This window comes from Solanum stenotomum, chromosome 2 (genome assembly GCF_019186545.1).
Source record: "Solanum stenotomum isolate F172 chromosome 2, ASM1918654v1, whole genome shotgun sequence".
Classification (NCBI taxonomy): domain Eukaryota; kingdom Viridiplantae; phylum Streptophyta; class Magnoliopsida; order Solanales; family Solanaceae; genus Solanum; species Solanum stenotomum.
Window position 1 is genome coordinate 38,318,034 of NC_064283.1, and position 18,656 is coordinate 38,336,689.

The window sequence follows — 18,656 nt, forward strand, 5'->3', positions numbered from 1 at the left end:
GTTAGGGCTCAAGAATCAATCTTCTTAACTCCAATTCGTGGGCAAAGCTTCAATCAAGGTATGGGAACCTTGATTCATGGAACACTTTTCTACATAAAGCCCATCAAAATCTAATTTTGAAATTGGTATATTGTTCAAGAACAAGGGTTTCTGTTCTAGCCATGGGTCCTTCCTAAAAATGATTTTATTATGGATGATTTGATGTTTAATGGTTATTGTTATTGTAAATATCCATATTAGCCCATGTGTTACCCCATGACGCCAATTTCATGAATTGTGATGGGTTTATTGATGCAAGGTAAAGACTATGAATTGTATCTATGTTGAGGTTGTTATTGAATCATGTTTTATTCATGCTTAAAGTAGAATTTTCTAAGTGTGATTGTGAGACTTGGTTCATGACCCTTGAAGGGGGTAAATTGTGAAGGTTTGTTCATGAATGATGGAAGTTGTATGTGAACTTATAATTCACTTGGAAGGTAAAGATCTTATCACCATTGTGTAAATTGAGGTATTATGGAAAGGTCAATTTTCCCCTTACCCTACACACATATTCATGTATGACTTGTCTAGGATGGTGATAACATTGTTATTTGATTGAAAGAATGTAATGTGAAAGTTCTACTCACATTTTAATGTTGATTCTAAGATTGAAAGCACATTCTCACCTTTAATGAATCTATGAGATATTATAATGAATTGTATTGTATGAAGGGTAGAGCACTCCTTCACACATGTAAATGCAATTTAACATGTAAATGCAATTTAAGACTAATGAATTTGAGAAATAATGCTTAGCATTGAGTGGAGATGGACAATGAGGTAAAGGCCCTTCTGCCAATTCAATAGGTTGGGTCATCCAAGTGAACTCATGAGATGGAAACCTCTCTGCCAATAGGTAAAGGATTTCCTATTTCTTAATTCATTTTGTATCTCGTATATTGAGACTTTTGTTGATGTAAAGGGATAAGTCCCAAAACTTTGTATTCCTATGTTTTTGATGGTATATGAGACAAAGTTTAGATTTCCTATGATTTTCTTTTATTAAAAGTGAAGTTGAACTTCTATTGTAAAAGTTTTTTTAAAATTTTTCCGCATTATTTTATATGTCTTATGTAATGATGATGCTAGAGGCTTGTATAAGACCCCTTTGGGGTCAAATATGTCGTGTCGCATTCAGGGTCTAGACTTGGGTCGTGACAAACTTGGTATCAGAGCATAAGGTTTTGGGAATAAATTTAGGCTGATGTCTCATTAGTCACGTCTAGTAGAGTCTTGTTCATGAGTGTAAAGCACGTCACACTTATGAATGTGAGGCTATAAGATGTTTAGGAACTTTTTCTTTTTCCATTACTCTTTAGTTGTGCTTGGAGTCCTAACTCTATGAAGTACTTTCTCCTAACCCTTTTCTTGTGATTATACGCAATGAATACAAGAAGGGCTAATGCAAGAAGGGCACAAGAGGAGAATGTGAATGAGGAGGTTCCCCCTCAAGCTCCTCAAGACCCTCAAGCTCGGGGTCATGACTAATGTGGAGATAAGGGTGGCTTTTCAAACTTTGACCCAACTTATAATGGTTCAAACTCTAGCCGTCACCACTCAAACCCAAGAAATAACGGCCCAAGCTAACCAAGAAGTTGGGCCCCGGGCGAATTCGAATGTGAGTACCATGGCCTTAAGGTTGCGAGATTTTAGTAGGATGAACCCTCCTATCTTGTTGGGTTCCAAGGTAAATGAAGACCCGCAAGAGTTTTTGGAGGAGGTCTACAAGATAGTGGAGACTGTGGGGGTCACTTCTATTGAGAAAGCCGAGTTGGCCGGGTATCAATTGAAAGATGTGGCCCAAGTATGGTACACACAATGGAAGGACCATAGTCCTTTAAGTGTGGGTCCCATAAATTGGGAAGTATTCAAGAAGACTTTCCTTGATAGATTTTCCCCGTGAGAAGAGGGAAGCCAAAGTTGAGGAGTTCATCAACCTTTGTCAATGAGGTATGAGTGTCCAAGAATACTCTTTGAAATTCACTAAGTTTTCCAAATATGCCCCATCTTTGGTTTCCAACCCAAGGGATGAAATGAGTCGCTTTGTCACCGGTGTGTCCGATTCTATTTAAGAAGAGTGTCGTGTGTCAATGCTCCATGACAACATGGACATCTCAAGGTTCAAGTTTTATGCTCAACAAGTTGAGGAGACAAGGCTTAGGAAGAAGAGTAGAGAGATGAAGAGAGCAAGGCCCGATGATGGAAATTCTTCTAAGAACAAGTTCGAAGGGCAAAGTGGACCAAGGTTTAATAAGAGGTTCTCCAATCAAAGTTCCTCCAATGCTCCAAATCCCAACAAAGATAGGGTGTCGAACCCTAAACCTCAAGGAGGCAATAGGGGTGGATCTTCCATGGAGTGGCCTATATGTGCCAAGTGTGGTAAGAAGCATGAGGGGAAATGTCTTGCCGGTATGGGTGTATGATATGGATATGGCAAAAGTGGACATCAATTAAAAGATTGTCCAACTCGTGCGGCCANTCGAACCCTAAACCTCAAGGAGGCAATAGGGATGGATCTTCCATGGAGTGGCCTACATGTGCCAAGTGTGGTAAGAAGCATGAGGGGAAATGTCTTGCCGGTATGGGTGTATGATATGGATATGGCAAAAGTGGACATCAATTAAAAGATTGTCCAACTCGTGCGGCCAAGGGAAGAGAGGGTAATCAAGCTCCTCTAAGTGGTTCCAATTCTGATGTTCCCAAGAAGAACCGCTTCTATGCCCTCCACTCCAGAAGTGATCAAGAGGGTTCTCCGGACGTAGTTACCGGTATGTTGCAAGTATTTTCAATTGATGTTTATGCATTATTAGACCCCGGTGCCACTTTATCTTTTGTTACTCCATTTGTTACTATGAAATCTGATGTACTCCCCGATATCTTAAAAGAACCCTTTTCGTTTTCTACCATGGTGGGTGACTCTGTTGTAGCTAAAAGTGTGTATAGGAGTTGTCCCATTTCATTGTCTCATAAAGTCACATTGGTTGACTTGGTAGAATTAGATATGTTGGACTCTGCTGTTATCTTGGGGATGGATTGTCTGCATGCTTGTTTTGCTTCCATTGATTGTAGAATTTGGGTAGTAAAGTTTCAATTTCCAAATGAACCCGTTTTAGAATGGAAGGGGGGAAATTCTATCCCTAGAGGTCGTTTCATTTCATGTCTAAAAGTTTGAAAAATGATCTCAAACGGGTGTATGTATCACATTGTTAGGGTCATGGACATTGAGTGCGAGACTCCTTCTTTGGAGTTGGTCCCCGTAGTGAGAGACTATCCAAAAGTCTTCCCCAATGAGTTGCCCGATAATCCTCCCGAACGAGAAATAGACTTTGGCATTGATCTTATGCCCGATACAAAACCCATATCCATTCCCCCTTACCGGATGGCTCCGGCCGAATTGAAGGAATTGAAGGCACAACTCAAGGATTTACTAGATAAGGGTTTTGTTCAACCAAGAATATCTCCATGGCGTGCTCTGATATTATTTGTGAAAAAGAAATATGGGTCCCTTAGGATGTATACTGCTTACCGTCAATTGAACAAGGTCACTATAAAGTATAAGTACCCACTACCTAGGATTGACGATTTGTTTGATCAAATCCAAAGGGCTACCTTATTCTCCAAAATAGAGCTTCGTTCAGGTTACCATCAACTAAGGGTAAGAGGGTGTGATATTCCTAAGACGGCCTTTAGGACCCGGTACGGTCACTACGGATTTGGAGTTATGTCTTTTTGGTTAACAAATGCCCGGGCGACATTCATGGACCTAATTAATAGGGTGTTTAAACAATATCTTGTTTCGTTTGTGATTATCTTTATTGATGACATATTGATCTATTCAAGGAGTGAAGGTGAACATAAGGACCATTTGAGGATGGTATTGCAAATCTTTAAGGACCACCGATTGTATGCTAAGTTTAGTAAGTGTGAGTTTTGGCTAAGTTCGGTAGATTTCCTTGGGCATACTGTGTCGGCCATGGGAATAGAGGTTGATCCTAAGAAGATGGACGCGGTCAAGAGTTTTCCTAAACCCCTAAGTCCCACTGATATTAGAAGCTTTTTGGGTTTGGCCGGGTATTATAGGAGATTTGTTGAGGGCTTATCATCTATAGCTTCTCCATTAACGGCCTTGACCCAAAAGAAGTCCAAATTTGAGTGGTCGGAGGCTTGTGAGAAGAGCTTCCAAGAATTTAAGGATAGACTCACCTCCACTTCGGTGTTGACCTTACCGAAGGGTACCGATGGATTCGTAGTATAGTGTGATGCTTCGAGAGTAGGGTTGGGGTGTGTTCTCATGCAACATGGTAAGGTGATTGCCTATGCTTCGAGCCAACTCAATATCCATGAGAAGAATTACCCAACTCATGACCTCGAACTAGCGGCAGTGGTGTTTGCTTTGAAAATATGGAGACACTATCTTAATGGGGTACATGTAGATGTGTTTACCGACCACAAGAGTCTTCAATATGTGTTTAGCCAAAAAAATTTGAATCTCCGACAAAGGTGGTTAGAGCTTTTGAAAGATTATGACATGAGTGTCCTATACCACCCCAAAAAAGTTGATGTGGTTGCGGATGCCCTAAGTAGATTGTCCATGGGCAGTGTGGCTAATGTAGAAGATGAGAAGAAGGAATTGCTTCGTGATTTGCATAGGTTGGCCTGGTTAGGTGACCAACTAGTGGATTCCATTGAATTGAAAGAATCGGTTCTCAACAAGTCTGTTGAGGCTTTCTCCCAGGGGGGAGATGGGGTGCTTAGGTACCAAGGTAGGTTGTGTGTTCCAGATGTTGATGGGTTGAGGGAGAAAATTCTAGAAGATGCTCATGGTTCACGATATTCTATTTATTTGGGAGCCACCAAGATGTACCGTGACCTAGAGAAAGTCTATTGGTGGAATGGTATGAAAAAAGATATAGCGGGTTTTGTGGCCAAATGTCCAAATTGCCAACAAGTCAAGGCCGAACACTTAAAACCGGGAGGTTTGCTCCAAGATATAAATATTCCCACTTGGAAGTGGGAGGAGGTGAATATGGATTTTGTTGTGGGTTTGCCTCGTACTCGGAGGCAACATGATTCTTTTGGGTCATTGTTGATAGGATGACTAAATCAGCCAATTTCATTCCCTTCAAGGTTACCTTTTCGATGGAAGATTATGTTAAGTTGTATATCAAGGAGGTAGTGAAGTTGCATAGGGTTCCTTTTTCCATCATATTGGACCGGGGTGCTCAATTTACTTCACATTTTGGAAGGCTTTTCAACAAGGACTTAGTACAAATGTTAAACTTAGTACCGCTTTCCACCCTCAAATTGATGGTCAAGCCGAATGCACCATTCAAACCTTAGAGGACATGTTGAGGGCATGTGTGATTGACTTCAAGGGTAATTGGGACAATTATCTTCCCTTGATAGAATTTGCCTACAACAATAGCTACCACTCAAGCATTGTCATGGCTCCGTTTGAAGCACTATATGGTAGGAGGTGTAGATCTCTGGTGGGTTGGTTTAAAGTAGGTGAGTTTGATCTAATTGGTCCCGAACTAGTCTATGATGCCATTGAAAAAGTTCAAATCATTAGAGAGAGGTAGAAGACAGCCCAAAGTCGGAAAAAGTCCTTGCCGACAATAGAAGAAGGGATTTTGAATTTGAGGTTAGTGATTGGGTCTACTTGAAAATCTCACCTATGAAAGGTGTGATGAGGTTTTGCAAGAAGGGTAAACTTAGTCCCCGGTATGTGGGCCCATATCAAATCTGGAAACGTGTTGGGAAAGTTGCATATGAATTGGACTAGCCAAGTGAGTTGGCTCCGGTTCACCCGGTGTTTCATGTTTCCATGCTTAAGAAGTGCATTGGTGATCCGGTATCCATACTTTCTTTAGAGGGTTTAGAGGTTTATGAGAACCTTTCCTGTAAAGAATTTCCAATTGAGATTTTGGACTGGCAAGTTAAGAAGTTAAGGAATAAAGAGCTAATTTCTGTTAAGATCTTATGGAGGAATCACTTAGTTGAGGGTGCTACATGGGAGGCCGAGGAAGACATGAAGTCCCGCTATCCTCATATTTTTCCTTCTACTCCTATCCTTACTTGAGGTAAAGAGTTTCTTGAGTTTGGTGTTTTGGAAGTCAATTGTGCTATGAGTTTTCTTTATTATTTCCTTATGTTGTGCATGTTATTGTAAGAATTCATGTCTAGTATATATTGAGTTTTCATAATTTATATGCTCCTCATGTTGGTTTGCAGTTTAATATGATAATTGCATATTTGACTTCATGAGGTGAAATAAAGAACATGTTTTGCTATACTTGTGATGATATGGCTTAATGGCTCTTTATTGATTGTGTTGAGCTTGTTTGAGTTGGAGAAGGTAGTTCCTCCTAAAATGATATGAAATGATGAAGTTTTGTGCATGTTAGGTTGTGGATGAAGTTCCTACTTCCTTGTAATTGCATTGTTTATGTCTTGAGATAGAATTGACGTTTCCTCCTATTAATTGTGCATTGTTTTGATGTTGAATATTTGTTGGGCTGCTAGTCTTGAGTCTTTACTTCCGTAGGGTGTCTAGATCACCATTCGAGGATGAATGTTCCTAAGGGGGATATAATGTAACACTCCGAAAAATGATAGGTTGAACTAAAGCCTAAATGTAAGGATGAACATCTTGAAATGTGAGTTATAGGGCTCAAGGCCATGAGGAAAGTGCCATGGCCAAGGGGCCAAGATAAAATCCAAAAGGCCAAGGCTGCCCCTAGCCATTAGCTACTTCCTTAACCTTCATGAGAAGGACCATGAATCGTGGTCCTCACTACGGCTCGTGAAGGTGGGCGTAGTCTTGCCTTGGCCATGAAAGTTTGGCCACCAAACTACCTAGCTATTGCCTCAACTTCACGGCCATCACCACGGTCCGTGGTCTTGACCACGACCAAGGGAGGCTCTCGTGAAGTTGCCTTAGGCAAATAGCCAAATGTCCCCAAATGGAAAAGTCATTGCCTAAATTCCACGGGCATGACCACGTGTCATTGTCCACTTCACGAGTCGTGAAGAGGCTCGTGGAAATAACTTGGGCGATTTGACACAAAAATGGAGGCCACTACCTCACCTTCACGGGCATGACCATGGGTCGTGGTCCTTACCACGGCTCGTGAAGGTGGCCTTGGTGCCTGGGCGTGAGTTTTAAATGAGGGTTAAACAAGTCTTTTCCTATTTTAGTCCAATTAAGTCCATGGTGTTTTGGGTATTTTAGGGGGTGGTTTATATATTGTTTTAAAGTCAATTTCATCCATTTTCAAGTCATAAACTCAAACACCCAAAATATTTCCCCAAAATCCTCTCCTCTCAATATTTCTCTCTCTAGAAGTTCCTCCATTGAAGAACACCAAGAACTTGAAGGTTAGGGCTCAAGAATCAATATTCTCAACTCCAATTCGTGGGCAAAGCTTCAATTAAGGTGTGGGAACCTTGATTCATGGAACACTTTTCCCCATAAAGCCCTTCAAACTCTAATTTCGAAATTGGTATATTGTTCAAAAACTAGGGTTTCTATTCTAGCCATGGGTTCTTCCTAAAAATGATTTTATTATGTTAATTGCATTATTTTATGGATGATTTGATGTTTAATGGTGATTTTTATTGTAAATTTCCCCATGAACCCATGTGTTACCCCATGACCCCAATTTCATGAATTGTGATGGGTTTATTGATGTAAGGTGAAGACTATGAATGGTATCTATGTTGAGGTTGTTAGTGAATCTTGTTTTATTTATGCTTAAAGTAGTATTTTCTGAGTGTGATTGTGTGACTTGGTTCATGACCCTTGAAGGGGGTAAATTGTGAAGGTTTGTTCATGAATGATGGAAGTTTTATGTGAACTTATAATATTCACTTGAAAGGTAAAGATCTTATCACCATTGTGTAAATTGAGGTATTATGGAAAGGTCAATTGTTCCCTTAACCTATACACATATTCATGTATGACTTGTCTAGGATGGTGATAAAATTGTTGTTTGATTGAAAGGCTATTTCTCATGAAAACACTATGAATGTAATGTGAAATTTCTACTGACATGTTAATGTTTATTCTAAGGTTGAAAGGAAATTTTCACCTTTAATGAATCTATGAGCTATTATGATGAATTGCATTGAATGAAGGGTAGAGAACTCCTTCACACATGTAAATGCAATTTAATACTAATTTTGTATAATGTGGGAAATGATGCTTAGCACCGAGTGGAGATGGACAATGAGGTAACACCCCTTACGCCAATGCAATAGGTTGGGTCATCCAAGTGAACTCATGAGATGGAAACCCTTCCGCCAATGCAATAGGGTGGGTTTCTAGAAGCAATCACCCTATCCCATAACTATGTGCCAACATAGGACTTTAGCTAGTGGATCCACCTAAAGCTAAACATGTTAGTTCTACCTTAGGCAAGTAGGACGCCTTCTTTTGGTGTGGGGTTACACAACACCGAATTCAATGTAGATCACATGGTTTATGTCGGTTATGGCTATTCTTCCCTATATGACAAGATAATGAATGAGACATGAACTAAATTATGACTTCTGGGTGTGTTTACTTAGTAGGAGTGGGGTTATGGGACTTCACTTTCACATTGCACAAGTAGACTTAGTAGGATGTTATGGGATGGTTCTTCTATGTTATGATGAGATATGAATGTAAGCATGTATGTTGAATGTATAGTTGATATGGATGACTTTCCTTATGTTCAAGTAATGTACATGACTAGTTCCTTGTTGATGACTATTGATTATGATGAGGTCTAAAGGTGATATGTATGACCAAGGTAGCTTCAAAAGAGTACTTGGTATGGTTGGTATTATGGGATGCCAACCATACATTGCACAAGTGTTCCTTAGGGGTTGCTAAGGTGTTGATGTTACTATGTTATGAATATAAATGTGATTATGACTTGTCTTTGAGATTGAAAATGGATGTTGGTTTTCAAACTTGATAAATGCATTCTTTTCAATTAAAATGTCCTTTTTATCAAATGTCAAGGATTTGATGCATGTTTCAATACTTTAGTACAATTTTGTGCTAACCCCTTCTTCCATCTACTTCTTAATGAGTGTAGGTTCCTGCTAGGTTACTTTCACTCTACTTTTGAAGAAGACTTGGATTGTTTATCTCCATGTTGTGGTGAGTCCTCAAGTTCGAGGATGGGATTTCCAATTTTTTAATCCATTTTGTATCACGTATATTGAGACTTTTATTGATGTAAAGGGTTAAGTCCCAAAACTTTGTATTTCTATGTTTTACATGGTGTATGAGGCAAAGTCTAGATTTCCTATGATTTTCATTTGTGAAAAGTGAAGTTGAACTTCTATTGTAAAAGTTTTAAATTTTTCCGCATTATTTTCTATGTCTTATGTAATGATGATCCTAGAGGCTTGTATGAGACCCCTTTGGGGTCAAATACGTTGTGTTGCATCTGGGGTCTAGACTCGAGTCGTGACATATTCATATCCTATAAGCACAAGAGAAGGATTAGGAAATGAACATTTATAGAACTAAACTCTAAGGCACGACTTTAAGAATAATGAAAGAAGTGTAACTTTCTAACGTCCTATAGCCTCTCGCTCATAGATGTGTCACGACTCACACCGATGAACAAGACTCTACTAGACATGGCTTGTGAGACATCAACCCTAAAAACCATTCCCAAAATCTTGTGTTGAGATACAAGTTTGTCACGACCTGAGTCTAGACCCTGGATGTGACACGATGTACTCGACCCCGAAGAGGTCTCATACAAGCCTGTTAGCATTCATAACATTCGATATATAGAAATAGTGCGGAATTTAAAACTTTTCTTTTATAAATCCAACAATCTAAAGATATTTATAAAGCTGCGGAATACTAAAGTCTCATAGGGCCATCTTAGACAAAACATTAAACAAGATAGGGTCACGGCCCTTTACAATCGAATGTCTTACCAATAGTCTTAAAACATGAAAGAACTAGAAACATTAAAAATCCTTGTCCTCAATCTATGAGGACATACCCAAAATGTTTTCGAGCACTCTAATCCAAGCTTCACTAGAGAGAATGCAATCACTTGCCGGAACCTACACTTGTAGTTAAAACATGAAGAAAAATGGGTTAGCACAAGTAAGTACTAAGTATGATAGCCATGCAAAAACATGCTTAAAACTGACATTTTGGTTTGAAGGTCATGCTTTCATGCCATTTGGTAAAACTTCATGAACATTGATAAAAGAGGCATAATATAAGTGACAACCAACATTCAAGTCATATTTTACATTTGAACATATTCAACATATAAAAATTTACCTTCATATTAAGCCTTCACATCAAGTAACCCTCAAGCTATACCTTGTGCAATGTATGGGTAGCATCCCATACCACCACCCACACTAAGGCACCACCTTAAGGTCACCAAAAGTGAACTTACAATTCATTCTCTCCACCTTTACACAATAAAGCATATAAGAGACATAAACATCATATGAGTCAAATCATCACATTAGGACCAGCATCTAAGACCACTCTAAGTCATACTTGTGCAATGTTCAAGTAGCATCCCATACTACTACTCACACTAAGTACTCCTTTGAAGCCACCATAGAAAAGGCACATTCACATACAATAAGTCATGACAAGGAAGTAACTCATAATACAATCTAAGTATAGCATGCATCTTTACATTTAATCATATAAGTCAACCTTCTTCATTAACTTCATTTAGGACACATTCATACATTAGCCATTAAGTCTTAGAGAACTCACTATGACCCTCTCAAAGTCTACTTGTGCAATCCATGGATAGCATCACACACTTCTACCCACACTTTGTAGAACTCCTCAAAAAACCATAATGCATATCTCACATGATGGGAATAAGCATTTAACCGACATAGACCCTGAGAGCTAGATCATGGAATCGAGTGTCGTATGGCCCCACACCGTAAAGAGGTGGTCTACTTGCCTAAGGTAGACTGTTAACATTAGCTTTGGATACAATCCACTAGCTAATATCCTACGTGGGAACATAGTTATGGTATAGGAAGATATTCCTTGGAACTCTAACCTAACATTGGGAGAGTTTCCATCTAACCATATTCACTAGGTGCTTAGCCTACATTCCCATAGATTATTTGATTCACATTACATTAGTGTACTAGGGAGGAATGCCACTAGCCTATCAACCCAAGTTACATCATTGCACAAGGAGGGAATGCTATAACCCTATCGATCCATGGTACATTCAAGGATAGCTCTAGAGTCCTCATGAAAGGAATGTCATAAGCCTATCAATTCATGGTTCCTCATTATATGCAAATACTCATGAAAGGAATACCATAAGCCTATCGATTCATGGTACATTGACTCGTTAATAAAGGAAGTCCATTAACCTATTCATTCTAGAGTCATCATTACATTAGATCATTTATGAAAGGAATGCCTTAAGCCTATCGATTCATGTCCATCAAATCAAGACACATTCATTATGCATATATGAAAGGAATGCCATAGCATATCGATTCATATTCATCAAGTCAAGACCCATTCATTATACAATAAAAGGATGCATAAGCCCACCAATTCTAGATTCAACATTCACTATAGAAATCCTTAACATTCTATCATCATCATTCATGAGTGTCAATTGAGAATATACTATCAACAATAGCACAATTACATTTTATACATGATCATCATTCTATTATTGAAATCACATGCATATCCTTCACATCATAATCATACATAGTAATTAAACCCCTCCACCTTTCAAGTGGATGAACATCTCTCACACAATTCTACTTCAACATGTAATTAGGTCATACTTGCCCTTTCAAGGCCATGACCACAAATCATCACCTCACCAACAATTCACCATAATTAAGGCATAGATAATGATACAACTCAATAACCCAAAGCAATTTACACAAATTCCATTCATAAGCATTCATAATCAACAAACCCACTTCATAAGGCACAATTTAGGAATTAAGAGAAATCATGGGTTCATAGAGTATTTTCATCATAAATCATCAATTAAACACCAATACAATCATTCTTTGTCATTAGAAACCATTTGAAAACATTTGATGAAAGAACCCATAAGATTGAGTAAAACCCTACGTTTTTCATACTTTGAAATCACATTTGAATTGGCTCCTTGAATGAAAAGTTAGACAAGGATCAAGACTACCACACCTTGCTATAGATTCACGATGAAATTTGAGGAAGAAACACCTTGGAATCCACCAACCCTAGCTTCAATGGCTTCCTTCTTCTTCTTTGAGTTCAGAGAAAGAATTTTTGAAAGGAAGAACTTCTTTTAGGTTTTAGAGAAATAAGAAGTTAATGACTTATTTTAGGACTTAAAACTATATATACTAGTGATATAAACCATTTCAAAATCAACCCCACTTAATAATTAATTAAAATGAAATTACGTAAAACTCCCTAGTTGGTGCAGCCCCGTAGGGACCATGCCCACTTTGACGGGTCGTGAGGGGTACCACAGCTCATGGCGGTGCCCGTGGTACCCTAGGCAGTGTGCCTCCCGAACTTTCCAAGACCTCAAGGGCCTAAGTCAAGACCACGGAAGCTCTCATGATTCGTCGTCAAGAACACGAGTCATGGTGATGCTTGTAATCATGTAGGCAGTAGCTACGCAAAGTTTCCTTGCCTCCCTTGAGCCTAAGTGAGCTTCACGCCCATTTTAATGGATCGTCTAGGGTACCACAACTCGTGGTGGTGCCTGTAGTCTTTGAGGTAGTAGCCTCTTCAACAAGACACAACCCTCATCAAGCTAAGGCAACCCCAGGAGCCTTCCCATGGCCCGTGGTCATGACCATGAGTCGTGAAGTGGCTCGTGAAGGGAAGCCTTGGCTTGGCACCTTTCTAGGGCTTACTACCTAGCCAACCGCGGGTGGCACCACGGCTCGTGGTAACCACCACGAGTCGTGAAGACCCTCGTGGTCTAGGGAGGTAGTAGCTAGCCTAAGTTTTAGGTATCCTAGGTTCCCAAACAACAGCCTACACCCAAAACCCTTAGCCCTTGACCTTAAATCTCAACATTAACCCCCACCTTTAGGCTCTAGTTTAACCTATCATTATACGAGTCGTTATATAAACACCTCCACCTTTCAAGTGGATCAAAATTCAAGCACATTCTACTTCAATATATAATTTAGTCATAACTTGCCATCAAGGACATGAATCTCAAATCATCAACACACCAACAATTTACCATAACTAAGGCATAGATAATGATACAATTCAATAACCTAAACCAATTTAGACATATTTCAATCATACTCTTTCATAATCAACAAACCCACTTTATAAAGGCACAATTTAGGAATTGAGAGAAATCATGGGTTCGTAGAGTATTTTCATAACAATCAATTAAACACCAATATAATCATAATATGACATTAGTAACCATTTGAAATAGTTTGAAGAAGGATCCCATGAGATTGAGTAAAACCCTAGGTTTTTCATGAACTTGAAAACTTTGAAAATTTACTTTGAATGGACTCTAGGGGTGAAAGCTACCCCTAGATAAAGGATAACCATACCTTGCCTAAGATTCTCCAAGAAATTTGATGAAGAAACACCTTGAATCCAAACCCTAACTCCCACTTCTTCTTCTTCCTTGAGTTAGAGAGAGAAATATTTAGAGAGGAAGAACTTTGTGGTTTTGATTTGGGTGTTTTTAATAATAGGGTAAAATAGGTGTTAAAAGACTTAAAACTATGTGTGTGTATATATATATGATATATAACTGTTTAAAACGACCCCACAACATTACAACTTAAATATGAAATTACCAAAAAGGACTTCACTTGGCAGCTCCGTCCAGGCACCACGGCCACTTGGATGGTCTATGAAGGGGACCACTGTCATGGTTGCCCATGTGGTCCTCTAGGCAGTAGCTCCATTTCACATGCCAAGCCTTCATGAGGCCAAGTCATGATCACGGAACATCCCATGATCTGTGGTCAACACCACGAGTCGTGGTGGAGGTCGTGGTCTAGCCTTAGACTCGTGGATGCAAGGCCTTGGAGCATTGAGACCAAGTCACCTCCACGTTCCTCTTCACGCCTCGTCAAGGGCACGATGGCCCGTGGTGGTGCCTATGGCTTGTTGACCAGTAGCTCCTCAACTTTACAACATCCCTACCAAGCTAAGGCAATCCCACAAGCCTTCCCACGGCTCGTGGTCATGACCATGAGTCGTGAAGGGGAACCTTGACTTGGCACCAACTAGGGCACACTGCCTTGCAACCACGGGTGGCACCACGACTTGTGGTGGCCACTACGGGTTGTGAAGACCCTCGTGGTGATGTGAGGCAATGGTTAGGACTAGTTTTTAGGCAGCCTTGGCCCCTTACCATCGCCTACATCGAAAACCTTAAGCCATTGCGCTTAACTCTTGACGTTAACCCCCACGTTAAGGCTCTAGTTTACCCTATCATTTTCCGAGTCGCTACATTGATTCATTTCCCTTTTTCGGATACAGGGTGTTACAATATATCCCCCTTGGGATCATTCTTCGAATGAGATTCTAGGAATACCTTGAATGAAAAGACTCAAGACTAGCAGCTTATCATGTCTACAACTCATCAAAATGCACAAAATGAAGGAGGAAACATCAACTCCAAGCTAATACGTACTCAATGCATCATAAGGAAGTAGGAACTACATCTACCAAGCCAATATGCATGAAACTTCAAAAATCAATCGTGTTCAATGGAGGAACTACCTTCTCCAAGCTAAAAGCATGTTCAACATCCTCTCTGGAGCCTTTATGCAATTCAATCTCAAAAATTATATTTAATACATGTTCCACAATCATCTCATGAAGTCTGTAGGAAACTTATACTCCATGCACAACAACATGAGGAAAATAAATAATACAAGTCATTTCTTTCAAAACTTAAGCTTTTTCATGAACTTGCATAAATAAGTAAATCATGGAAACACATGACTCCAAAACAAGGAACAAACGAGGAACTCATTACCTCAAGCTAGAGTAAGAGTAGAAGGAAAGAGATGAGGCTATCGGGATATCATATCGTCCTCGGCCTCCCAAGTAGCACCCTCAACTAGATGATTCCTCCATAACACTTTCACGGAAGCAACTTTCTTGTTTCTCAACTTCTTGACTTGCCGGACTAAAATCTCAATCGGAACCTCTTCATAAGAAAGATTATCTTTAACTTCCAAACCCTCTAAGGAAACTATAGATGTCAGATCACCAACACATTTATTCAACATGGAGAGATGAAAAGTTGGATGCACCGATGCCAACTCATTTGGCAAATCAAGTTCATATACAACCTTACCAGCACGCCGCAAATATGATATGGGCCTACAAAACAGGGACTAAGCTTCCTTTTCTTACCAAACCTCATTATTCCCTTCATGGGAGAGATTTTGAAGTAAATCTAATCATGAACATCAAACTCAAGATCTCTTCTTCTAACATCGGCATATGACTTTTATCAACTTTGGGTTGTTTTCAACCTTTCTCTAATAAGTCAAACTTTCTCTATGGCCTCAGGTACCAACTCGGGACCTATTAGGGAAATTTCACCCACCTAAAACCATCCTATAGGAGATCTACACCTCCTACCATATAATGCCTCAAATTGAGCCATATCAATACTCGAGTGATAGCTATTATTATAGGCAAACTCAATCAATGCCAAATGGTCATCCCAATTACCCATAAAATCAATTGCACAAGCCCTCAACATGTCTTCCAAAGTTTGGATAGTACGCTACGCTTGCCCATTGGTTTGGGGATAAAAGGTCGTACTAAGCTTAAAACGAGTACCAAGACCATTTTGGAAAGACTTCCAAACCTGATAAGTGAATTAATTACCACGATTGGAAATAATGGACAAGGGCACTCAATGCAGCCTTTCATCTCAATCAAATAAAACTTAGCATAATCTTCATCTGAATAAGAAACCTTAACGGGAATAAAATGAGTTGACTTCGTCATCCGATCTACTATTACCCAAATCAAGTCATGTTGTCGCCAAGTACGTGGCAACCTTACTATGAAGTCCATATTCACATCTTCCCATTTCCAAGTAGGAATACCAATGTCTTGGGAAAAACCTTCTAATTTATGATGCTAAACATTCACTTGTTGACAATTTGGACAGTTAACCACAAATCCCACAAAATGCTTCTTCATCCCAATCCACCAATAGATCTCTCACAAATCATAGTACATCTTGGTGGCTCCCGGGTGAATAGCATATCGAGAACTATGGGCTTCTGTCAAGATTTGTTCCCTCGAGTTATCAACATCTAGAACACCTAAACGACCTTGATATCTAAGCACACCATCTCCCCCTTGGGAGAAATCCTCAATGGACTTTTTGAGCACTGCCTCTTTCAACTCAACCAACATTGGATCAAGACCTTGCTTAGCTTTCACATCTGCCACAAAAAATAATTCAGAACCATTATGAACCAAAACACTACCTTTGGTGGAGACTACTAGCTAAACTCCCAACCGAGTCAAACTATGGACATCTCTAACCAACTATTTCTTTTCATCCTCAATTTGAGCAACACTACCTATTGATAATCGACTAAAAGCATCCACCACCACATTCAATTTACTGGGGTGAAAGAGAACACTCATATCATAATCCTTCCATAATTCAAGCCACCTTCTTTGGCAGAGATTCAAGTCCTTTTGGTTGAACACATATTGCAAATTCTTATGATCGGTGAAAACATCAACATGAACCCTATACAAATAATGCCTCCAAATCATTAAGGCAAAAACTACCACCGCTAATTCAAGGTCCTGGGTAGGATAATTCTTATCATGAATCTTAAGTTTCCTTTTGAAGCACATGCAATATCTCTCCCATTTTGTATAAGTACACATCCCAACCTAATTCTAAAGGCATCACAATATACCACAAAGTCATTCGTACCTTCCGGTAAGGTCAACACCGGAGTGGAAGTAAGTCTATCTTTCAACTCTTGAAAACTCTTCTCACGAGCTTCAAACCATATAAACTTAGACTTCTTTTGAGTCAAAGTCATCAAAGGAGAAGAAATGAAAGAAAATCCCATAACAAATCTTCTATAGTAGTCGGACAAACCCAAGAATCTTCTAATATCCAATGAGATTAGAGGTCTAGGCCAACTCTTGACCACATCCGTCTTCTTAGGATCTACCTCAATAACCTTACTTGAAACAATATGACTAGGAAAAGCTACGGACCTTAACCAAAATTCATATTTGCTAAACTTTGCAAAGAGTTGTTAATCCTTAAGCATTTGCAACACAATCCTCAAATGATCAATGTGCTCATCCTCACTCCTCGAGTAAATCAATATATCATAAATAAACACAATTATGAACATATCAAGATATTGTCTAAAAACCCTACTCATCAAATCTAGAAATGTCACCGGAGCATTAGTCAAACCAAATGACATCACAAAAAACTCATAATGACCATACCGAGTTCTAAAAGTCATCTTTGGAATGTCACTTTCCTTCACCTTCAATTGGTGATAACCCGACCGGAGATCAATCTTAGAGAAATAACTTGGTCCTTGAAGTTGGTCAAACAAATCATCTATTCTTGGAAGAGGATACTTATTCTTAATGGTCACCTTGTTCAACTGGCAATAGTCAATACATATACGAAGAGAACCATCCTTTTTCTTAACAAACAAAACTGGAGCACCCAATGGAGAGATACTCGATCGGATGAAACCCTTATCCAACAAATCCTTCAATTGTTCTTCCAACTCCTTTAATTTTGTTAGAGCCATTCTATAAGGAGGAATACAGATAGGTTGCGTATCTCAGAGAAGGTCAATACCGAAGTCTATTTCCCACTCGGGAGGAATACCAGGTGAGTCATCAGGGAACCCTTGTAGAAACTCATTAACAACATGGACTGACTCAACATTAGGGGTTTCGAAATCTAATTCCCTCACTTTAACTAGATGGTAAATGCAACCCTTAGAAATCATCTTTCTAGCTTTAAGACAACAGACAAACTGACCCTTAGGCATAGAATTTCCCCCCTTCCACTCAAGGATAAGCTCATTTGGGAACTGCAACGACCTGAGAGCACCCCCTAGCTGTTACATGCATATTCGACCTCTCGGAGGTCTTATACAAGCCTTAGTATTCATTCATTGCATAGATCATAAAAATCACTAAGAATTTAAAACGTTTATTCAATAGAACCATAACACTTCAAGAGTCATCAACATTTGAAAACATCAATTCGCAAGTGGAACTACTAAGTCTCTTTAGCCAATCTTAGACAAGAACTTAAAACGTACTAAGGGACACGACCCTTTACAAATGAAATGAAACTTAAGTGTCTATTACAGTGACTAAGAAACTTCTAAACATAGTCCTCGAATCTTAAGGGCATACCAAAGACTTGGAAGAGTGAAGCAATCCAAGCAACTCCAAAGCACAATCTCCTCCTAGTTACCACAACCTACACATGTAGTAAAATAGAAGAAAGGGGTTAGTACAACACACGTACTAAGTATGAGGATATGCAAAACAAGCTAAAAACGACATTTGTTCGGAAGTTATGCTTTCATGCCATTTTGAT

The 18,656-nt window shown here is 39.3% G+C and overlaps 1 protein-coding gene across 2 annotated transcripts in view; it reads left to right on the forward strand.

Annotated features, from left to right (window-relative positions):
* LOC125854934 (OVARIAN TUMOR DOMAIN-containing deubiquitinating enzyme 1) overlaps positions 1 to 18,656 on the forward strand; it is a 1,192,864-nt gene that overhangs the window by 996,680 nt on the left and 177,528 nt on the right. The window lies entirely within an intron of this gene.